At 42.4% G+C, this 17,005-nt stretch overlaps 1 long non-coding RNA gene across 1 annotated transcript in view; it reads right to left on the bottom strand.

Moving 5' to 3' along the window:
- The window catches only part of LOC137290926 (uncharacterized), a 122,659-nt gene that overhangs the window by 33,774 nt on the left and 71,880 nt on the right, over nucleotides 1–17,005 (bottom strand). Inside the window, exon 3 of the long non-coding RNA XR_010957240.1 lies at nucleotides 9,873–10,813. This is a non-coding gene — a long non-coding RNA (uncharacterized lncRNA). The remainder of the gene's footprint in view (nucleotides 1–9,872; nucleotides 10,814–17,005) is intronic.

Below are 17,005 nucleotides of genomic sequence, written 5' to 3'. Positions count from 1 at the left end.
CTCCACCAGCACAGAGGGGATGAACGTCCATGTATGAACCCTGCACATCTTGGTATCAAAACTCACAACAGTCATACTCCACCAGCACAGAGGGGATGAACGTCCATGTATGAACCCTGCACATCTTGGTATCAAAACTCACAACAGTCACACTCCACCAGCACAGAGGGGATGAACGTCCATGTATGAACCCTGCACATCTTGGTATCAAAACTCACAACAGTCACACTACACCAGCACAGAGGGGATGAACGTCCATGTATGAACCCTGCACATCTTGGTATCAAAACTCACAACAGTCACACTCCACCAGCACAGAGGGGGTGAACGTCCATGTATGAACCCTGCACATCTTGGTATCAAAACTCACAACAGTCACACTCCACCAGCACAGAGGGGATGAACGTCCATGTATGAACCCTGCACATCTTGGTATCAAAACTCACAACAGTCACACTCCACCAGCACAGAGGGGATGAACGTCCATGTATGAACCCTGCACATCTTGGTATCAAAACTCACAACAGTCACACTCCACCAGCACAGAGGGGATGAACGTCCATGTATGAACCCTGCACATCTTGGTATCAAAACTCACAACAGTCACACTCCACCAGCACAGAGGGGATGAACGTCCATGTATGAACCCTGCACATCTTGGTATCAAAACTCACAACAGTCACACTCCACCAGCACAGAGGGGATGAACGTCCATGTATGAACCCTGCACATCTTGGTATCAAAACTCACAACAGTCACACTCCACCAGCACAGAGGGGATGAACGTCCATGTATGAACCCTGCACATCTTGGTATCAAAACTCACAACAGTCATACTCCACCAGCACAGAGGGGATGAACGTCCATGTATAAACCGTGTACATCTTGACAATGACAAATACCAAAGGTTGGTAATAGGTATGTCATGCCTCAACTGGACATTAATTGATATTATTCAGACAAGATGAATCAAAACAGGCCAGAACATTATGAAAGCATAAGGCCTTTTTCAACAAATTGTAACTTGAACAGACTACACCCAACATAGGGTCCCCTGACTTAAGGTATCACAACCTGAGTCAGTCTGACAGAATACTTATTTCATGGACATAATTTGGTGAGACAAAACAATGCTGTGTGTTAGTTAATTATCACTAATATCATCTCTGCTGGTTGTATTATGTGCACAACAGTCTCAGACAATATAGAAGTAAAATATCTTTATTCAAAGTACTTGTGAGTTCAACATCTGTTACATTCGTTTACAATCCCTCTACACAGGAACAAGCACACTACTAGAAAATCAATGAGAGAGAATGTGCTTGCTTTGTGTAAAAACCTATCAAGAAATGGTCAGAGTCCACGATGAGTGAAAAGCTGACAAGAAAAATCTCTGAACAGCTTGTAAGGATTCGAGGGGCACAGCCGTGTAGGACACGTTGCTGTCAATGACATGGAGAAAGTCCCATTTTTGCAAATCTGCAACTCAACCAGTCTACGTAAGTCTACACCAGTGTTCATAATGTGGCAGCCTTGCAGGCCAATATTCATGGTCACAGGATGCAGTTAGGCTGTTATTGTACCTCTCTGTGTAAAAGAATTAATCACACTCAGCATAGATATGAAACAAGGTTATTTTCATCTCATTACCGGAATCCCATTTCAACCCATTTTACAAGTGTGTTGTTACAAGACACTGCATATTCGCGTCCTTGTGTTCACATGGCTGCTTGCATCAAGTGCATGTAGTGCACAACATAAGCCAGTACCATGTGTGTGGGGTGATGGTGGAATATGCAGTGGACAACATAATGCAGTACAGTGGGGTGATGGTGGAATATGCAGTGGACAACATAATGCAGTACAGTGGGGTGATGGTGGAATATGCAGTGGACAACATAATGCAGTACAGTGTGTGGGGTGGAATATGTAGTGGACAACATAATGCAGTACAGTGTGTGGGGTGGAATATGTAGTGGACAACATAATGCAGTACAGTGTGTGAGGTGATGGTGGAATATGCAGTGGACAACATAATGCAGTACAGTGTGTGGGGTGATGGTGGAATATGCAGTGGACAACATAATGCAGTACAGTGTGTGGGGTGGAATATGTAGTGGACAACATAATGCAGTACAGTGTGTGGGGTGGAATATGTAGTGGACAACATAATGCAGTACAGTGTGTGGGGTGATGGTGGAATATGTAGTGGACAACATAATGCAGTACAGTGTGTGGGGTGGAATATGTTGTGGACAACATAATGCAGCACAGTGTGTGGGGTGATGGTGGAATATGTAGTGGACAACATAATGCAGTACAGTGTGTGGGGAGATGGTGGAATATGTTGTGGACAACATAATGCAGTACAGTGTGTGGGGTGGAATATGTAGTGGACAACATAATGCAGTACAGTGTGTGGGGTGATGGTGGAATATGTAGTGGACAACATAATGCAGTACAGTGTGTGGGGTGGAATATGTAGTGGACAACATAATACAGTACAGTGTGTGCGGTGGAATATGTAGTGGACAACATAATGCAGTACAGTGTGTGGGGTGATGGTGGAATATGTTGTGGACAACATAATGCAGTACAGTGTGTGGGGTGATGGTGGAATATGTTGTGGACAACATAATGCAGTACAGTGTGTGGGGTGGAATATGCAGTGGACACCCTGTCTTCAGTCACTGTGCTGTACATACATGCCACAAGTTTTACTCACAAACCTTCTGTACACTTGTCATCTGTGTGACAAGTACACGGTCTTCAGTCAGGGTGCTGTACATACATGCCACAAGTTTTACTCACAAACCTCCTCTACACAAGTCATCTGTGTGACAAGTACACGGTCTTCAGTCAGGGTGCTGTACATACATGCCACAAGTTTTACTCACAAACCTTCTCTACACATGTCATCTGTGTGACAAGTACATGGTCTTCAGTCAGGGTGCTGTACATACATGCCACAAGTTTTACTCACAAACCTTCTCTACACATGTCATCTGTGTGACAAGTACATGGTCTTCAGTCAGGGTGCTGTACATACATGCCACAAGTTTTACTCACAAACCTTCTCTACACACAACACAAGACACACTGCACATAATGACAACAATTTGAAAGATTCCATTACACAAGGCAGCATCAGACATGGTTAATCCTCTTAAGTTAAGATCAAGTTGGAAAGATAGGAAAATCACATAAACACAAAATTCCTTCCAGAAAGACTCTACAGAACACCATAAGTCTTCCTGTGTGTGTAATGAACAATGAGCTTTACAGTCTCTGAAGAAGTATTCCTTGTCAGAAACAAGCCTTTCTATGTTGAACCAGTGAATAGTCTCTAATTTCACAGATTCAAAACACAATGTGAAGTAGTCTGCTGACTCCACATCTGATAAGATTAATCAGATATGTCTTTATATTTAAATGCGTCTGACACACTATGAGAATCATTTTGGTGTGGAGTGGAAAGATGAAACTATTACCAACAAAAGTGAAGAAATATGTGGGATGTGCCAAGATTGTGTGACGAGATTGACACCAAGCTACACTGTACTGAAGGTGAAGTGTTGGGTTTAAGTGACGTCAGGTTCTGGATTAACACATGAGCAGGTACAGGCACAAATGTGTACCTCTGGCTGGTCTGACACTGTGATCAATGTACTGACATACTTCAGGTCAGGATATACTTTGCAACTACACAAAATGTTGTTCTAGAAATATATTATGTGTTTTCTCTGGTCACAGACACACTCTGCAACGTAAACTACCTGAGTGATGCAACACAACCTTTGGCTCTCATGGCCAGGGAAAGCTAGTGTCAGTAGGTCAGGCCCTCCACGGCATCAAGATAAATATTAATCTGACATGGTTATGACAAACTCAAGTCCTCGTTCCCAGCCTCACGTGACCACACGTGTCTGTTCACACCAAGGTGCTCAACCAAAAAGGATTTACTTGTCCTACATGTCTCACAAATAAATGTCACACGCCATCAAGGTATGGAGTAGTCATACCTTGTATTCAGCAGTACTACCCTTGTGACAGACACTGCCCCATACAGTAGTACTACACCCAAAAAGCAGACTCCTTGCTACAGTGTCCCAACAATGCCCAACACAGCAGTACCATACCCAACAAGCAGCCCCCATGACAGACTCTGGGACACAGGTGCTCCAACACTGCCCATACAGCACTATTACCTCAAACAAGCAGCCCCCATGACAGACTCTGGGACACAGGTGCTCCAACACTGCCCATACAGCACTATTACCTCAAACAAGCAGACCCCATGACAGACTCTGGGACACAGGTGCTCCAACACTGCCCATACAGCACTATTACCTCAAACAAGCAGCCCCCATGACAGACTCTGGGACACAGGTGCTCCAACACTGCCCATACAGCACTATTACCTCAAACAAGCAGACCCCTTGCTATAGATCCTGGGAGACACTGCCCCAACACTGCCCCGTACAGTCTGTTTAACCCAAATCCATCATCATAATATTCAAAAACATATATAGTATATATCACAGTCAATGTAAGATAATATGGGGTGTCACAGACATTACTGAATTAGGGTTTTGATTTCTCTTGCTGTGGTTGTAAGCACCTCCAGCTATACTTCATTTATCACTATGGCAACAGGCTAAATCAGTCTGGACCATAACATCTAGTGACAGGTATCGTAGACCAAAACCAATCACTTTTTAGCAGGATGGAATCCACAAATTCTGGGTGCCCTGCCACCTACACTATGTGGCCGACATGTGGATGTTGCTGCCCTGCCACCTACACTATGGGGCCGACATGTGGATGTTGCTGCCCTGCCACCTACACTATGTGGCCGACATGTGGATGTTGCTGCCATGCCACCTACACTATGGGGCCGACATGTGGATGTTGCAGCCCTGCCACCTACACTATGGGGCCGACATGTGGATGTTGCTGCCCTGCCACCTACACTATGGGGCCGACATGTGGATGTTGCTGCCCTGCCACCTACACTATGGGGCCGACATGCGGATGTTGCTGCCCTGCCACCTACACTATGAGGCCGACATGCGGATGTTGCTGACCTGCCTGCTACACTATGGGGCCGACATGTGGATGTTGCTGCCCTGCGGATGTTGCTGCCCTGCCACCTACACTATGGGGCTGACATGCGGATGTTGCTGCCCTGCCACCTACACTGTGGGGCTGACATGCGGATGTTGCTGCCCTGCCACCTACACTATGGGGCCGACATGTGGATGTTGCTGCCCTGCCACCTACACTATAGGGCTGACATGTGGATGTTGCTGGGGACCTGTTCCAACCACAGAGGATCAAGGATAAGCATTCAACATATTGTTAGAAGCAGAAGCATTCTGTTTTAGTGTTAACTCGAGTGACCTCTTACATGTTGACTCTCCATCATGAGCTGCATGATGAGGATGGTACAAGGCCGACTTAGAAGTACTTGTATTGACCCCCCTATTGACCTGTAACCTCTGACCTACAGAATACTGTCAGGGCTTCACACAGTCATTGTGTTTCTATGGTAATAATTCATGATTGACTGAGTGAGTAATTTTAGTTTTACACTGCACTCAGCAATATTCCAGCTATATTGCGTCCGTCTGTAAATAATCAAGTCTGGACCAGACAATTCAGTGATCAAACAGGTCTGCGAGCCTGACCATCCGATCCAGTTAGTCGCCTCTTACAATAAGCACAGACACCTTTTATGGGTTGCTGGAGGCCCCAGATGTTCAGGGGTCAGTAATAATTCATGAGAAACTGACAGGAAAAAGGAAATATTTCACACAGTTGATGGTCATTATATCATGGTGGCTAGCTATGTGGCACACAGTGTGTGATGTAGGGGCACATTGTGTGTGAACAAATTGGGAACATGGTGAAGTCAAAAAGGGCTGAAATACATGAGTGTAATTAGGGTAATCTATTTAAATATATAATACAATAAAAATGTACATGCCAACAAAGAAACCTTTGCTTATTTTTGTTTGCCTCATCTACCTTTCACCATGTCAGACTTGGCGTGAACTGACGGAATCATATCCCCTACGGTAGAGACCCTGAATATATTCAACAGGTTACTGAGGTGTTCATCTTTCTAATCTCCTGTAGACCCGAGGGCACAACCTGATGAAAGAGGTCTGTGACCTCGGGCTGTGACGATCAATCTATAGGCTGGGTTAATCACATTATCCTCCCTGCTTTGTTGCTAAATAATCTGTTATTATATATTATTTGCCAAATTACATTTTTTATCAGGTTTCATAGACTGCGACAAAGGAGGCGGAGAGCCCTAGGGAGATGTGACAGACTACATCACAACTCATCATGGGTGACACGGAATGATTATGAAAAGATCCAATTAAAGTGTGACTATAACTGGAACACAATTCTCTAATTCTTCAGGTAGTCAGGCAGGGTGCACTGAACTCTCAAACACACAGCAGTCCTCAGTCTGTATTGATGGAACAGTTAATTGTCAGCAGTTTTCAGCCGGGTATTAATGGAAGAGGATAAGACCAATATTTACCTACATTACACGGTAAGGAGCAGGCCTACTCGGTCAAAGAGCTGAATGAAGCCATGAGATTCAGAGGGCCATTTGATTGCCTGCCTGCCTGCCTGCCTGCCATATATGTGCAGCATACGAAAATAAAGCTGTACACATATGTTCAAGCATATGAAGATCAAGCCATACACACATATTCAAGCATACGAGTAAGTGAGTGAGTTCAGTTCTACACCGCTTTTTAGCAATATTCCAGCAATATTACGAAACCAAACTGCAAATTGGTCCGCACCCGCTCCCTCGACCGTGACGGACAAAAGGACTGGGCTCCTGTCCATATTCACAGAATTTCTTCACCTAAACAGTCAGGAGGCCGGATGCCCATCATATGCCATTATTTAAAAATATCCATGGTATTCCTTGTCTGATCCTAATATCCCAGCAGTGTAGTTTTTTTTATCCTTGGATGGTATAGTGACTGATCCAACTTGATCCTATTTCTGTGTTTTTAACCTCGGTATTTAATCATGTTATGAGAAAACATGATGTCTAGAGGCACGCAGCAAGCCATTTGTTTCTGTCCGAAAGATTGCAAAGCTTTATATTTAGATAGTTTTGAGTGTTGGTTCACCTGTGATACCAAATACCATACGTAAATTTTGGTAGCTATGGTAGCTACCCTGGTTTATTATTTAGGATAATGAAAACTCACAGTTGATTTATTTGAATTTGTAAACTAAAAACGATGACTTTGCGTTTGGTAGAGAAATCTGAAAATCTTCTTACATAAAAAAAAAATGATTACACCTATTTACCCAAGTAAATGCCTGTATGTAACAAAGTTCCGTTGGTATCCTCAAAACAGTTTCGGGCCATAAGTGTTTTCAGGCTGCATACAACACAGAGATTACATCTTCCTTGCTGTAACTCGCATTTGATGGTGTAAACCTACACGTGTTATTTGTCATCATTCTCTGGATGGTCAGTTAATGAATTTATAACAGGTTCAATTAGTAGTAACACCACTCAGGTTACTCAACAAAGGTTCCCATTTGGCATTTCTCCTGTCTGGAGTAAATACTCAACATTATAAATTAAGCCCTGTAATGGCAAATGTATTGTATGTTATGTAATATGTGCATGTAAGTGATGCAAGAGGGTTTATCAGCTGAGTTACAAAAACAAACACTGATCAAAGGATTAACCGATAACACACTGATTAATTACTTTTATCTTCTATTTGTTAAAAGGCAGTGTGTGTAGATGTACTAATCTATACTGACTACACCCTGTTGTAAAGTGTGAGTGTAAAAACAACATCCTCCCTTCAAAGAATTAACCACCATTGCGTTGATTGATTGCTCATTATTGGTTAACTAAATTACTTAGAATAGCGGACATCATACAATTAGTTGCCAGGTGTGCTATCTTGGGTGACCAATGACAGGTTTGTCAGGTTTTCACCAATGTGAAAGACCTGAAACGATGTGTCACTTTTTCGCAAATTAGACTGTTGTAAGACACACGACATAGAGTAGGATTATTTACCAGCTGCAGATGAATGGAATATCGTTCTTTTATGTGGATATTGATGAATACATTCCTGAACAAGGTAGTAGTCTGACATTGTTGCTATAAAATCAGTCTGTTTTACACACATTATTTGCATTTTGTTTTAATTTATTTGTTGTAGCATTCAGCAGAATCTATATGACAGAAAAAACACACTAGATTGCGTATGTGTGTGAAATAGGATCCACATTGAAAATCTATACAATGTATAAATGTTGCTGTCATGTTAGAAATTTACTATAAGTATAAGCAGACCGTGTGTTCTTTTACTAATTTTCAAAATCATACAAATATGACAATAAACTAATTAGGGTTATGAGACAAAATATAGAGACGTATATTGGCTTTGTATATTTTTCTGTCCTAATAGTTTTTTACCATTTCTACCACTGGCAGATGATTAACCTTCAAAGTGTTTCATTTGTTTTCATAACACATTTTGTAATGAAGTAAAAATGACTTCACCTTAGTTGATCTGTCTATAATTAAACTCTCAATTGCGCATATGGACTGTGCAGCAGAGGTCACGAACCAGTCACAAATTCTGGGATATCGTCCGGGTACTCATGGGGGAGAAAAACAATAACAAAAGTTTTCAACAATCCACGGAAATTGCTCCGCATCAGTGCCCCTTTAACCACAAGGCTACCCCATCGACCCTCAAGCATATGAATATCAAGCTGTACACACATATTCAAGCATACAAAGATCAAGCTGTACACACATATTCAAGCATACGAAGATCACGCTATAATGATGGGAATGTTAAGAAACCTTCAACTTCTTGACTGTTTGACATGTGACAATAAATACCCTCCATGAATGCAGACCAAGCTAACATCATTTAACATCAAAATAACAATAAACAATCACAAATTTGACATCACTTGAGTTGACAAAGAGCAATAATGCCCCCCCCCCCCCTCTAATTACAGATATCTCATCTCACACTTCTGTCCACTTCCAAGTCACTGGACACTGGGCAAAAGTTTACGACAGATCAGGGGTGTATGGAAAATCAGGAATGACACTTTGAGAAACCATGCCCCTAGTATTACCACTAATCCCTGTCTGGCACTAAATTAACACTAGAAGGACACTAGAATTGTACAGGGGATCAATCTAGGGTCTGTGTGAAGCACAGCAGCCATGCAACTGAACACCTACTCCTCGGTCAATAACTTAGGGTCAAGGTGACCCAGTCAAACCATTAAAGAGAAACAAACTTAACATAATCCATTAACAGTCCATTGCATTAGCGCAGAGCAGGACACACAATACAATTTCTTTGAAGTGCAGAACATGGATGCAAATGGGCTGGAAGTAAATGCTAGTTCCACACACTGGGGAGAAAATGATTGATAGCGGATACAAGGCAGCAATTTATTGCCAAGATATCCCATTTCGCATTTGTAGAACATTTGGTAGCCAAAATGGCAAACACAATAATTCTTATTACAGGGCCATGATGGATATATTAAGGGGTGATCTTGCAAGACAAATGGCTGTCAATGAGGGACCGAGGTCAGCTCAATTCACCTCCTCGGTCCATCCTCTGGACATATAAAACTGTACATTTAACATACATAAAAATGAAATTGTCCATATCTACCTGGGTTTATTATTATGGTTATATAGCTGATCAAACTTAACTGTCTTGGCAAATACATGACAAAGCCTGAGGCACAATGTATATAGGCATAAAACAGTAGACCAACTTACTTGATCACCTACAGAGATTTCTACTACTGATTGTACTCACCTGTGAAGTGTCCAGGTAGATTCCAGGTATAATCCAAGTATATGGAAGAAAACACTACACACATATTCCCATCACAAAGACACATGGGTGTACTGATGACTGGAATGAGTTTGTATGCTCCATGATGAAACAACACTTGCAAGTTTAGGAAAACTGAGTGGTCAACCAAACCCCATCTCCTGAAGGATGAGAGATATCCAGAGCATGGGGCCACTCTGACATTAGGAGCAACCATACCTTGGGACCACCCGGACCATGGGAACAGCCAGACCTTTGGGGTCCCCCGGGTCTTGGAGACACCCAGACCATGGGGCCTCTTCAACTTGGAACATAAAGTACTGTCAACCTCCGTGATGTTTACTGTGTGGTAGTCACATGAACATACTTCATGGAAGTCGGTGTCACGTTTGGTTTCATTCAGTACCAATATTTGTCTCGTTGGGTCTGTACTCACAGACCTCACACTGGATCTGTTTTTGGACCATGTCAGTTTATAGATATGTATTCTGACCTGGGCTCAACCTTATCTTCATTACATTCTCAATGACTATGAACGTGATTCCTGAATCCTTAACAGACAACCCTTCTGCTGGTCCTTCCCTCAGCCATACAATCCTTCTGCTGGTCCTCTCCTTAACCATACAATCCTTCTGCTGGACCTCTCCTTAACCATACAATCCGTCTGCTGGTCCTTCCGTCAGCCATCTGTGTTCCTGTTTTTGGCTCAGACAAAGATTTGATGGATCTACCTGGACCATCTTCTGTATACAGCAGACTGGCAGCATAAAACACTGATTCTTTTTGTGGAGAAATGGTCCAGAATTTCAGTAAACTACAACCAATTAGAGACACACTGACCCTACTAAACATTTTTCACGGAACATCTTCTACCCAGTCAGTCCGGCACCGGTCTTTCTCCCAACTGAGCTCTCTCTGACCGACTGAAACAAAATAATGTCACAGTACTTACTCATGTTGAACACAGAGGAACAGGAAAGTTAGACATGCAGGAGCAACATCTATAAGTAACTAATACTCGATGACTGGATCATGTCGCTTTACATATTTGGGAAATCGTAATTTTCATCATGGGAATATTCCGTTGGACTTCTGTAACTCACCTATAGTAACTATAAAACATATGTTATAACTAGCTTATGGACGAATGCTTCTTCATACCAACACCAATCAGATTTGTCCTCTGTCAGAACTGATGTCAATGAATGAGTGAGTGAGCGAGCGAGCGAGCTAGAACTACAAGTTGGAAGTGGCGGTTGAATTGCTAACATATGTGGTGTACACTATACAAAACAGGGTCCCACCTGGATCCTGTATGTTTCTTGATGAAGGCCTGCACTAATCAGGAAATTCATATGTTTCACCACTCTGTACTGTCAATGTCATTCACATTATCATCTGGGTTGGCCAAGAAACTAAACAACCATGTTTCATCTTTTCATCTATACACTTTGATCTATGTACAATATTTCTCTCTGCATCTGACTGGAGGGTTAGGTACAAGAGGACAGCCTGAATGACGGGCTTGGATGGGTGTGATAAATTTGTTATTTCTTACAAATGTCATGTGTAAGGGGCTGTTCTACTCTGGGGTGATGTCCTGTGGTGCCAGACTGCTGTAATGACTCAATTTCCAACAAGTCCATCAGTACGACTGTCAGCTACACGAGTCAGTGAAGATGTTAAGTATTCCATCCTGACTGAATCTTTATTGACCTATTGGGAGATGTAATTGATTACCCTCAGACAGTCAATCATATTACAGACTGATCATTAGAAACAGGATGAACCACAAGTTCTCAGTGTCAAACAATGTCTCATATCACAATCACTTAGCATATAATTCTTGTAATCATGCTACCACGAGATCCTCTACATGTTATAATGTCCACGCATGATTTGAGTTAGACTGACAGCAATATCTGCCTTCCTGTGATATAACCTGGCAATAATGTCTGGCTTCTTAAGATATAACCTGGCAACACCATCTGCCTTCCCATGATATAATCTAACACTAATGTCTGGCTGCCCATGATATAACCTGACAATAATGTCTGGCTTCCCATGATATAACCTGACAATAATGTTTGGCTTCTTAAGATATAATCTGACAACAATATCTGCCTTCCCATGATACAACCTGACAATAATGTCCAGCTTCCCATGATACAACCTGACAATAATGTCCGGCTTCCCATGATACAACCTGACAATAATGTCCGGCTTCCAATGATACAACCTGACAATAATGTCCGGCTTCCCATGATACAACCTGACAATAATGTCTGGTTTCCCATGATATAACCTGACAATAATGTCTGGCTTCCTATGATATAACCTGGCAACAATACAACATATGTCATGTTTGGGATTTCACTTTCTTGGTAAAGAACTTTCTTATGAAATCCCAAATATGACATGTTGCATCTGACCACTTTCGATATGGCATCGTGTAATCACTAACAACAATATCTGCCTTCCCGTGATATAAGTTGACAATAATGTCTGGCTTCCCATGATATAACCTGACCATAATATCTGCTTCCCATGATAAAAACAGTCTACAGCAGTGTTGTAGGAAACAGTCTACAGCAATGTTGTGGGAAACACTCTACAGCAATGTTCCAAGTCTAGTGTTTCAGCTGTGTGGGCTACAGGAGAGAGTCTCTTCACACCATCAGGAGTCTCATCCATCACTTCAGGATACCAGCCTGTCGCTACTCAAAAACATCTTCATGGAAATTAGTCAACTTGCCGTTTCTGGCAAGCCTTAACTGTAGTCACATTGAGCTGTTTCATAAAAACAAATGAACTTATGAGTGTCACTTGAAAAGTAAACACTCCTGTATGGTGTCACATCAACCACCTAGTAACGACTTGGGCAGAGGAAATAAGAATAAAGCTCCTGATGGTTGTGAAGAATGTGTTCCTCATCACCTCAACAAAACAGGTGTCTCAGTGTACAGACAAAATTAACAGACACATCATCTTCCAACATACTTAACCCTAGACATTCACTCTGGAACACCTTACAACATTACACCTTACAACATTACACCTTACAACATTACACCTTACAACATAACACCTTACAACATAACACCTTACAACATTACACCTCAGAACATGCCTCTCAACCACGGCCAATTACAGCTGTAAGTGTGAGCAATACAGCCAGAAGGCGTCATGCCCAACTTTAAGGGACATACAAGTGTGTAATAATCACATAGGCTTATGCATATAGTGACAAAACATCCTGTTCTGGTTGTGATCCTGTACTGGTCAAGCATTCTTTATGGCCTCTTATTGTTGTGAAGTATAAAGATGGATAACCATCAGTTGTTTCATGTTTGTCATCACATGGAGGAAGAAATGACGCTAATTGCTGTGTCCATTAACGAACATCCAAGTATCTAGAGAGTGAGGTAGAGATGTGGGTGGGCAAGTTTTGTTTCGTCAATATTTTCATCTATCAAAGAGCAGTACAAATGGAACATCGAAAGTGTGTCAGCATCACCAGTCCTTCCACTACATAATTATGACCTTGAAGGTCACTCATCATGAACCCAACCCCTATCCAGACACCCAACCCCATCCGTCTCCAGTGCTAACTCAACAAGTCTCACTGACTCTGAAGACATACATGCCCACCAGGGGATACCATGGTGATCTAATGCCAACTATACGACCACACCAGGTGCTTCAAGACAAACATTATTGCAGCCAATCAGTCAGGCCCTCGGAGTGTTGATATACTGCTGTAATCACTGCCGACCCTGCAAGTCCCACCAGTCTGCTTGTTGATAGTACCATGTCTTCTCCCACTCAATCAGCCATGATGCTCAGCCCACAATCACTTTCCACCACATAACAATCTAGCAATCACATCTTCATCAGATGACACTAGCTTTGAAGTAGCTGGACCTGATGGAATGTGGGCGATGGAACGCGATCTCTCTGGACTGATCTGCAGGTAGTTTGAGCAGACATGCCCAGAAGGAGCATGTTTCTGACCAACATTATCTGATTGTTGCTGACACACTTGGGTAATTAAGATACACTGATAAATTGAAAGGAGACAAATTGGTTTTCCTACAACTGCCAAGCATTTGATTTGTGGTGAAAGAATCTGGAAGAATGATGACCTGGCGTGTGATGACTTAGAAATGTGGTTGACGAGTGACAGACGAGTGAGTGCAGTTCTATGCTGCTTTTAGCAATATTCAAGCAAAATCACATCAGGTCACAACAGAGATGGGCCCCTGTATTGACAGAAGATGTTTCACAACAGAGGGCTGGAAGCAGTCCTCATCAGGACTGTTTGTCGCAAAAAAAATTCCAACAGAGGCAATTTTGTAGGCAAACTTAGATAAATAAAAATAAGTAAATGTAAGTTTACATGATTTGAGTGAGGGACAAGGAGGGGAGGAGTGCAGGTTGGGTAGAAACGTAAAATGTGAAGAGGGTGTTTGAAGGGTGGGGGTGTAGAGGATGAAGGGTGAGCTCGGTTAGGGTGTAGAGGATGAAGGGTGAGCTCGGTTGAGGTGTGGAGGATGAAGGGTGGGCTCGGTTGAGGTGTGGAGGATGAAGGATGAGCTCGGTTGGGGTGTGGAAGATGAAGGGTGAGCTTGGTAGGGGTGTGGAGGATGAAGGGTGAGCTCAGATGGGGTGTGGAGGATGAAGGATGAGTTCGGTTGGGGTGTGGAGGATGAAGGGTGAGCTTGGTAGGGGTGTGGAGGATGAAGGGTGAGCTCGGTAGGGGTGTGGAGGATGAAGGGTGAGCTCAGATGGGGTGTGGAGGATGAAGGGTGAGCTCGGTAGGGGTGTGGAGGATGAAGGGTGAGCTTGAGGGAGGATAGGAAATTTGACCCCCCCAGAGAGTTAACATGGGGTCTGATTTCACTATGCTGAAATGGTCAGACAGGGAATTAAGGTGATAAATTATGGCTGCAAATCACCTGTTGAAACATGCTAAACATTGAATGGCTGATGAGACCACCTCTGTGATGAGAGGAATCCGACCCCATCTCTACAAAGATAGGATGCCACCAATTTGCTCCTGAGCGATAACACATATCAAAGATGACAAGCTGGATGGCCACGACCAAGAAGTCGGCTGACATTAACCCTGGCGCAAACTCATTGATGTGTAGACAGATTTATGAATTAATGATCACTGTATGCTTTGCTTAATGGCACATTTTACAACGACGTGTTAATTTCCCTTATGAAGTTGTCTACTATTGACTTAAGTCCACACCTGGCAGATAGTGTCTCACAAAGGTGTATGGTCCACTCAGACCTTCTTCCCACACGTACCTGTACAAACAGCATTGTTACATGATAGGTAGAAATGCTCAACAATATGGCCAGCTGACAAACCCAATTTATGCAGTAAGAAATCAATACTCACCTGGTTAAACACCTGGAAAGACAGTCAACAACACACACTCAAACATGTACACATTTACCCAGATATAGCCTCCATGCTATATGTACTAAAACATTACACTGTTTTGGCACTTGTGCGGAACTGAATGGTTTAAACCACATGTTCCAGGGCCAAGTGCTTCAAGATACTATGCTGATACCAGCTTGTAAGTGAGAGCTTGCACAGCAAGGCATTTTCACCTTAATGCAAGTATGAATAGATGTGCATCTTGAATCAAGAGTAAATGGTTGTGAATCTTCATACATGTGTAAATGTCGGCTTTACAGAATAAAGAAGTTTCATATTCATAAAAATTGTCCTCACTTACCAAGTGTAAACAGTTGTGCATGTCGATACAAGTGTAAACAGTTGTGCATGTCGATACAAGTGTAAACAGTTGTGCATGTCGATACAAGTGTGAACAGTTGCATATGTTGATACAAGTGTAAAGAGTTGCGCATCTCGATATAAGTGCAAACAGTTGTGCATTCTGACACAAGTGCACAGGCTTGTGCATTGTTGTGATTCTTGATACAAGCGTAAATAGTTGTGCATCTCGATACAAGTTTGAACAGTTGTGCATCTTGACACATGTGAAAACAGTTGTGCATCTCGACCAAAGTGCCATTGGTTCTTCGCTGATCACCACTTACGTTCACACCTTCCGACATGATGATGCACATTACGAAAATATTTCCCCAGCGATTGTTATGTAAGCCAATAAACTAAACTATGATGGCGCGCACACACCCTCTCCTACATATTTGTTTCAGTGTGTGCGAGTCTGTTTGTCTGTATTGTCAGCAATACTGTAGCTATAGGGCAGCAGTCAGAGACTGACAGACAGGAGGAGGAACAAGCCCTATTTGTCACTCTGGGAAAGTCATTCCTTCCATGACTGACTGGCCACCTCAGTGTTTGCTCTACTACCATTAACCCTGTAACACATATGGCTATAGTGCCCTGCTAGGGGATAATTACATTACAGTCCTTAGTAAAGGAGGTCAGTGTGTTGATTAGCATTTTGAAGGCCTCTCCTCATCTCATGTGCACTGAAACTAATGCTAGTTCCTTAATGGGATTCACTGAGCATAACTAATACTAACAGCCTTACAGCTATGAATGTGTTACTGATAATACTCGGGTTACAACTATGAATGAGTCACTCAGTCTTGTGGAGACATGAAACTAAATCATCAAATGTATGTTTGACTCACTTGTCCAAAGGCTGTGATTTAAAGTAAACTTACTATCAGCACTGTGAGTATTTTTACCATATTATTTCAGAATTCCTAAAACCGATTTTGAACAGAATTATAGAAATTACCCTACAGGAAGCTGAATAATATTGTTATTATTTTAAAACTTCATCCCCAAAAGAAGGCACTAATTCTTGTGTATGAACCAGGTTTTGTGGACAGACAGAGACATTGTCCATTTCAGTGATGACAGCAAAGCTACTGGAGTGAGTCCAATGAGCAATTTGGGTTTTACTTTTTGGAAAGTAAGTCAGTGAGTTAGTGGAGACAGGCACCTCACCAAATCCCTATACCCGATTCCCAAACATTGAGGCAGGACACTTACAAAGGTTTCTGAATGAAGATTTTTGTTGCAGACATTGTACAAAAGTTTCTGAATGAAGATTTTTGTTGCATAAGATCGAGTGTAAGCTCTAAATACATAT

The sequence above is a fragment of the Haliotis asinina genome, chromosome 7 (assembly GCF_037392515.1).
Source record: "Haliotis asinina isolate JCU_RB_2024 chromosome 7, JCU_Hal_asi_v2, whole genome shotgun sequence".
Lineage (NCBI taxonomy): Eukaryota > Metazoa > Mollusca > Gastropoda > Lepetellida > Haliotidae > Haliotis > Haliotis asinina.
This window is presented reverse-complemented; position numbering and strand designations above follow the sequence as displayed.